Source organism: Somniosus microcephalus, unplaced genomic scaffold (genome assembly GCF_052327205.1).
Source record: "Somniosus microcephalus isolate GS21.2 unplaced genomic scaffold, FLI_Smic_1.0 unresolved_chr1, whole genome shotgun sequence".
NCBI lineage: Eukaryota > Metazoa > Chordata > Chondrichthyes > Squaliformes > Somniosidae > Somniosus > Somniosus microcephalus.
The window spans coordinates 22,729,834-22,737,301 of record NW_028225179.1 but is presented as its reverse complement, the minus strand read 5'-3'; positions in this window follow the sequence as shown (position 1 = coordinate 22,737,301).

Below are 7,468 nucleotides of genomic sequence, written 5' to 3'. Positions count from 1 at the left end.
GCAAGTACCGTCTCACACTGTGAGAGTAAAGCAAGGATGGTACCTCTGACAACTGCGGTTGCGAGAGTAAAGGATGGGACATACCGCTGACAACAATTAACCATGGAAAGTGAAAAACTCGAGGGGGCTTGGTGGGGTCGCTGATACACTGTTTAATGGACAAAAATAAAAGATGCAATGACAAAATTGTTAATAACGATTGGCAACCGAACGACCCACCGGCCAAACAAAGAGAATGGTGGGCTAAAGAAACAAAATTAAAGGAAGAAGGGCCATCATTTTAGTGGCTCATGCATATTATGAGTTGTGCAGCTGTGCTCGAGTTTGGACCAAAAACGGGTGCCAAAATTGTACCCAAGTACCCATAATGGCAACAGCTCCTGTAGCGCCATCTGAGGTGAAAAGAGTAGAGGAGGACAGGATAGACTGGGATGCGCTGAGCCGAAAAGTTGCTGAACATGACCCCGACTTTAATGATGGGGAAATCTCGCCCCCATATGACGACATAAAAGTGGCACCTATTAAGGTGGAATTTATTCCGGTCACCCCGGCGGTGCCTATACTTTTAGGGGCACCCCCAGGCACCGTAGCGATCCCAGCAGTACCAGTTCAGGTATAAATCACTTATGTATCTTTCTCCACAGGAGATAAATTAAAGTTGCTTCAAATTCTGCCGGAACTAAAGCTCCGACAGAGTATTGCCATATTTTGGCAGAAACTAAGAGAAATGAGAATATGTCACAACTTCCACAACCGGGATGTTGATGGACTAGTGCGGGCAAAAATGAGCGAAGATATGTTGGGTCAATTACCGCAACAATATGGTGTCAAGATGTAGCCCCTGTAAACCAGCAATGAGATGTGGATTATATGGCTTTTAGGACCGCTGTTACACAAGTTTTAGGATTAGTACCAGTAAACTGGGGACTAGTCATGGGAATTAGTCAGGGGAAAGGGGTGTCAACCCACGATTATGGAGAACGGAAGTGGACTAGTTTTGTAGCCCACTCCAGTATAATAGCACCACAACGAGACAATTTGGCATTTTTGAAAATGTACAAGGGCTGAGTCGTGCCCATCAGGCCATAGTACAAATTGGATTGGTCACCATACAGACCTTTGATGAATTGATCAGATGGGCGACTGAGGTAGACAACCAGCAGAAAGTTAAGGTGGCTGCCTTGGAGGAACAGATAGCTGCAGTAAAGGAGATGGAAGACTGTATAAAATGCAATAGGCTTGGGCACAAGAGTTATCATTGCACATTAACTAGGAAAGACACAGGAAGGAGATGTAAAAACTGTAATAAATCTGGACACGAACAGCGAGACTCTTGGTCCAAGGGAGGGGGGAAGGAAGGTCAAGGCTCAAGACAACAAGAGGCAGCGTGTAGCGAGCAGATAACGGGCGAGGCCAATATGAATAAGATTCAATTGATCGAACTAATCAAAACCCTGTCACAGTCCCGCTAGGTGTCATCGGCCCTCGGTACAGGCACCGATCCCCGTCTGGAGCTAACAGCACTGTTATGGGGCCAGCAGTGCTATATGTTAGCTGACACAGGGGCATCAGTGTCTATAACCAATTTGGACCTCCCGCACACACAAACCTCAAAACCTCTATAATGATACAAGGAGTGGGCGGGAAGAGCAATCGCGCTTACAAAAACGGGACACAATTATTGGAACTAGGAGGAATTTTTCTCCCATTACAGTTATGGGCATGTGATAACCCAGAGGGAACAATCTTAGGCGTGGATAAAACAAGTGAACTGGACCATGTGACAGATGTATGAAATAAGACAGTACTACGAAAGCGCGTAATTGATGATAAATTTGAAGCCAGGATTATGGCCAGTTATATGGTAAAGATCGGTAGTAAAGGGATTGGGAACAATACGGAATATGGGGAGTCCTATGCCAGGTGGTGGAAGGAGTATGGGTCACCTCTAAATAGGACTGTGGACTAACTACAATTAACCCTATCATGATACCCGGACCGGAGCACAAGGCGCATAGACAATACCCGATAAAACCAGCAGCCAAAGAGGCCGTATTCAGGATAATAACCGAGTTACTGAAACAGGGAGTGTTAAAAGAAACCACAGCAACCACAAACTCACCAATTTGGCCGGTAGGTAAACCAGACAGATCAGAACTAGTGACTCTCACGGAAGCATTGAAATTGGCAAAAGGAAAACGAGTAAATATATACACAGACAGTAGATATGCGTTTGGGGTAGTGAATGATTATATGACAGCGTGGAATATGAGAGGATATGTAACCTCCGGAGGAGGAGAAATACAGCATGAGGAAGTAGTGAGAGACCTAGTAGAAGCGGTAAAAGGAGCAGAAGAGGTAGCAGTGAATAAAATAAAGGCACAGCGCAAGGTAGTGAGCGAGCAACAAAAAGGAAATATGCTGGCTGATCAGGCAGCAAGAACAGCAGCGGACACAGAGATCCCTATACCAATAGCTGCAGGTAGAATAACAGCAGAGGAAGTGAACATTAAAAGAATCCAAGAGGAGACCGAAATGGAGGAGCAGGAGCAGTGGATCAAGAGAGGCACAGCCAAAGGTAGAGATGGAATATGGAAAAAGGATCACAGGGGAACTTGTTGAAAATGTATCATGAGCCAGACCATGGCGGGTGGAATGGCATGATAGGTAGGCTAAGTACAGATTGGTGGTGGAGTGGAATGGGAAAAGATGTGGCAAGATACTGCAGACGCTGCATCATCTGTGGACAACACAACCCAGGTAGGCCCATAAAGGTTAGAATAGCTCACCAGCCACGACACAAAGGCCACTGGGAAAGCCTCCAATTAAACTTTACTGGAACCCTACCGAACAGTAGAGGGAAGAAATACTGTTTAGTGATCATAGACCAGTTTAAAAGGTGGGTGGAAGCATTCCCTACTGTAGTGCTCAGACTGTGGCCCGAATATTTGCATACGACGTGATACCGAGGTGGGGATCCTGTTACAAATAGGTTCAGATCAAGGTACCCACTTTACGGGAAAGGTAATGAAAGAAACTTGTAAGTTACTGGGAGTAAGACAGAAGTTGCATGTCCCCTACCATCTGCAAAGCTCAGGCATGGTAGAGCGAATGGACAGAACCCTGAAAAAAGCCTTAAGCAAGGCCATAGCTGAAACTGGACAGGGGTGGGTGGATGTCCTTCCATGTATCCTGATGAGGCTGAGCGTCAACTCAAACAGGATGACCGGACTGACACCACATGAACTCATGAGTGGACAAGCAATGTGTCTGCCGGAAGTATTAGCATCTGGTAGCGAGGGACTAGGACCATTAAATGATAAAATTAGGAAATACGTACAAACATTGGATAATCAATTGAAAGAGCTCTAACAAGAAGTTAAAGAACAACAAGACATCAGAGATAAAAATACACAAAAGTAGTGGTCCTCGGAGCCCCTACCCAAGGTGGGCGAGCAGGTAGTTATTAAAATATTGCCAGAGAGATCGGGATTCTCACCTAGATGGACCAGAACATTTGAGGTTATCATGACCAGCGATATGTGCGCATGTATACATATGAGGGGAAGGGATAGATGGAAACATTGGACACAACTAAACCGGTACAACAATAACCCATCTGATCTTAAGTCCCACAGAAACAATGGAATAAACACCGGAGATGAGCTACCTCTGGTGACAACCAGACCTCTGTTTAAATTACAGATAAACATGGATCCCGTAAGATGGATTGTCATAACTACCCTGATGACAGCATTTATAAGTACAAATAACGGGCTGGAAGAAATGGACTGCAGGTTAAGATCCCATAATGGCGACTTCATGGAGTCTTCATCATATCACACAGTTAGGAGTGTGAAAAACAAGGAAAATGATGTTACAGGTGTAACGGTACCTGGGTGAACTTGGATCAACAACCATGCGGACCCTGTAGAATGAATAAATGCCAGCAATATGGTAGAATGTAATAGACACTGGCAGGTGTTGGCTCAAGTAGGGGGAGGATATGTCCTGAGCTGCGTGGAAAATGATATAAGATGGACTATTGTACACGGCATTACAACACCTCAACCAACAACAACAAGGACCACACCACAAAGGTTAACCCTAGAAACAACAACACCCCCAATCACAACAATACCTGAAGAATGGAGGTGTCCGAAATGGACGCCTTGGCCTGAAAATGGACTGGTGATATTCACTGAGGGAGAACAATTGTATGATAGTGCGAGACACGAAATTGTACCGGTACTAATGAACTTAACCATGTTACAATGGCCAGGATATTCTGAAAGGTTTACTAAAACTAGAAAATTCTATGCATATATGATAAAGAATGTAATTAACCAAGCTGCTGATGTGACAGGGGCTACTGACGTTAGGGGACATGCTGCATTTCACCAAAGGATTAAGAGGCGCTTAGTAACCGATATACCCATGGGAATAAACACAGAAACCACACAGTGCAGATAGAGGCCATTTCGGCCCATCGAGCCTGCACCGACACATATCCCACCCGATCCCCACAACCCCTACACCAACACATATCCCACCCTATCCCCGCGTATTTAATCCCCCTAACAACTAAGGGTCAATTTATCATAGCCAATACAACCTAATCCACACATCTTTGGACTGTGGGAGGAAACCGAAGCACCCGGAGTAAACCCACGCAAACACAGGGAGAATGTGCAAACTCCACACAGACAGTCGCCCGAGGCTGGATTCGAACCCGGGTCCACTGGCGGTGAGGCAACAGTACTAACCACTATGCCACCGTGCTACCCATACGGGGACATCATTCATTAATGCCCTAGATATACAAGGTGTCCAAAGTAGTGTGGAACGAATACAAAGGGTAATACAACAGATTTTAGAGAAGGAAACTGGTTTGGTTCGACAAGGATCAGAGTTGGGAGGACATACGATAAGGAAGTTACTCAAGGGAATCAAGGTTACAGAGGAACATGCTAGCATTATCAACAAACCAAACCATAGAGATGAGGAACAGGCAAAAGACGGGGTAGGAAGAGGCTTGTGTTAAGCCTATGGCCAATGGATCACTGGACAGTTAAACATAATCTGGCACAGATACAGCGAGGCGAGGTACCAGACTGGATTAACAGCCCACAGCTCTGTGGCCTGAGCCAGAATTCAGGCCCTCTGACTGCTTGTACCCTCAAAGGGATGACCAGAGTATATCCAGTGATACAAAAATGTAAAGCAGAAGTGACAGCAATGATAGGCATCGTACTCCTGATGCCAGTGGTGGGACTAGACATGGCTCCATACCCACAGCACCAGTTAACAAACATAGGCATAGTGAGGGGTGAGACATACCTCCAATACTATTCAATTGATACCTATGCCATCAGGAAGAATGATACTATGAGAGGAGTCTCCCTAAACGGATGCCACAGGAAAGGCACGCTTACGATGTGCCCACATCCAGTAGGAGAAGGCCCTATGGATGAGTGCGCCTATAATAAGACAGAGAGTGTGTGTTGGACTTATCACATGTTGATCACCATCACACCCGCTCGGGATATAAAGGTGAAGGGGAGTATTGTAGAGCCACCACAGAGGCTGAGTACCAATATAGTAACCTTGTATGTGCAATCACAATGCCTAACTTCTGATTTACGCCAAAGATCCCTGTCACAATTGGACACACCAGATTGGTGTATGTACATTCAAGGGAGGAGATAAAGCTAAATGTGCCAGATAGTCTAAAGAAAGCGTTGGTCAATTCTGAAGTACCAGAAGGGACCGCAATACCCCACCTGCAAGAGGATCTGCAAGAATTGAAAGAGGATTTAAGTAAGATGGTGAAACAATACATAGTGCTGCAAAGGGACCTTGGGGAATTAGAAAGGGTCATAGAGATAGAGCTACAGGAGTTCCCGTGGTATGAGAAGCTGTGGGATTGGGGAATGAATGTCAACATACACCCATGGATCCGCATCATTTCCCATATATAATAGTGTTAGTACAGTTATTCATGGCTATATGATGGGGAATAGCAGCATGCACCGCTTGTAACAAGAAACGGACCAACAAAGAGCTAAAGCGAAGCGGAAAGTGCTGGAAAAAACAAGTTTGCTCTAGACATGATGGGTATGCAGGGCCTCCCGAGCCAGCGCCTGATCACCACATGGGGCAGGAGGCACAGCAATGCTTATACATGTTGTTTAACTTGGGTAGTGGCCAAGTACCAAAAGGGGGGATTGCAGTGGGGAATGAGTTAAACTGACATCGCTGGCAGCTTCACTGAATGGTGTAATAAAGAGAATAATCTAATAGGTCTTTGCAGTAGTAAGCTTTTTCTAAATTGCTGAACTGGCAGTTGAGATAACCTAAGCAGTAGTTGTAGAACTGCTTACTTAGTCACTAAGAGACAATTTCAAATAGTCGGAGGGGGAAACCATAAGAGGCCTAGAGGATGTAAGCTCTGTTCTGGCAGGAAAGTAAAACAATGAGTTGGAAGTAAAGAGGCCTAGAGAGGCAGGAAAGGAGGACAATGAGTCAGAAGTGCAATGTTGATGAGACCCCATCTGGCATAAACAAAGGTCATAGGTGCAACAACAGCTTGGGGGATAATGGACATGTACTTTTCCGATAATAAAGGCGGTACTTTAATATAACGCAGTATAGGCAACCAATCAGTGAATATGTATACGGGTCAAGGACCAATCAGGTGGTAGGAATGAATTTTGAATGAGCTGGACATATATGTTGTAATGTATAAAAATGTAGGGCTTGCTGTACCAATTTGGAGAAGTCTGGCTAAGACAGAGCAGATTGTCTCCCCACTGGTGTAATAAAGACAACTTGATTATCGATGCAAAAACCTTGTGTCAAGTGTTGGTTTAAAATATTCCACAACAATTCTATAGTTATTAATGACTTAGAAAATTCCTATATCCACGTTTGCCGAGGATGCAAAGGCTGGTGGTATGGTAAGTCGTGTAGACAGCAGCATATAATTACAAAGATATATTTATAGATTAAGTGAATGGGCGAAACAGTGGCTGATGGATTTCAACGCAGGTAAGTATATCGTCATTCATTTTAGACCTAAAAAGTAGATCCGAGTATTAATTACATGGTGCAGAGCTCGGAACAGTGGAGTTCCAAAAGGGTTTCGGGTCCATGTACACAGATCACTGAAATGTAGCAGTAAGGTACAAAAATAATCAAAAAAATAGAATAGAAAGGAGATGAAGTTATTCTACAGCTATACAGAGACCTGGTTAGACCACATCTGGAGTTCTGTGTACAGTTCTGGGCACCGCCTGTTAGAAAGGATAGATTGACCTTAGAGGAAGTGCAGTGCACATTCACCAGAACGTTACCAGCGCTCCAATGGTTAAAATATGAGGAGAGATTACATAAACTGGGCTTGTACTTCCTGGAATATAGAAGGTTGTGGGGATTTGATTGAGGTTTTTAAGATTTTGAAACGAAT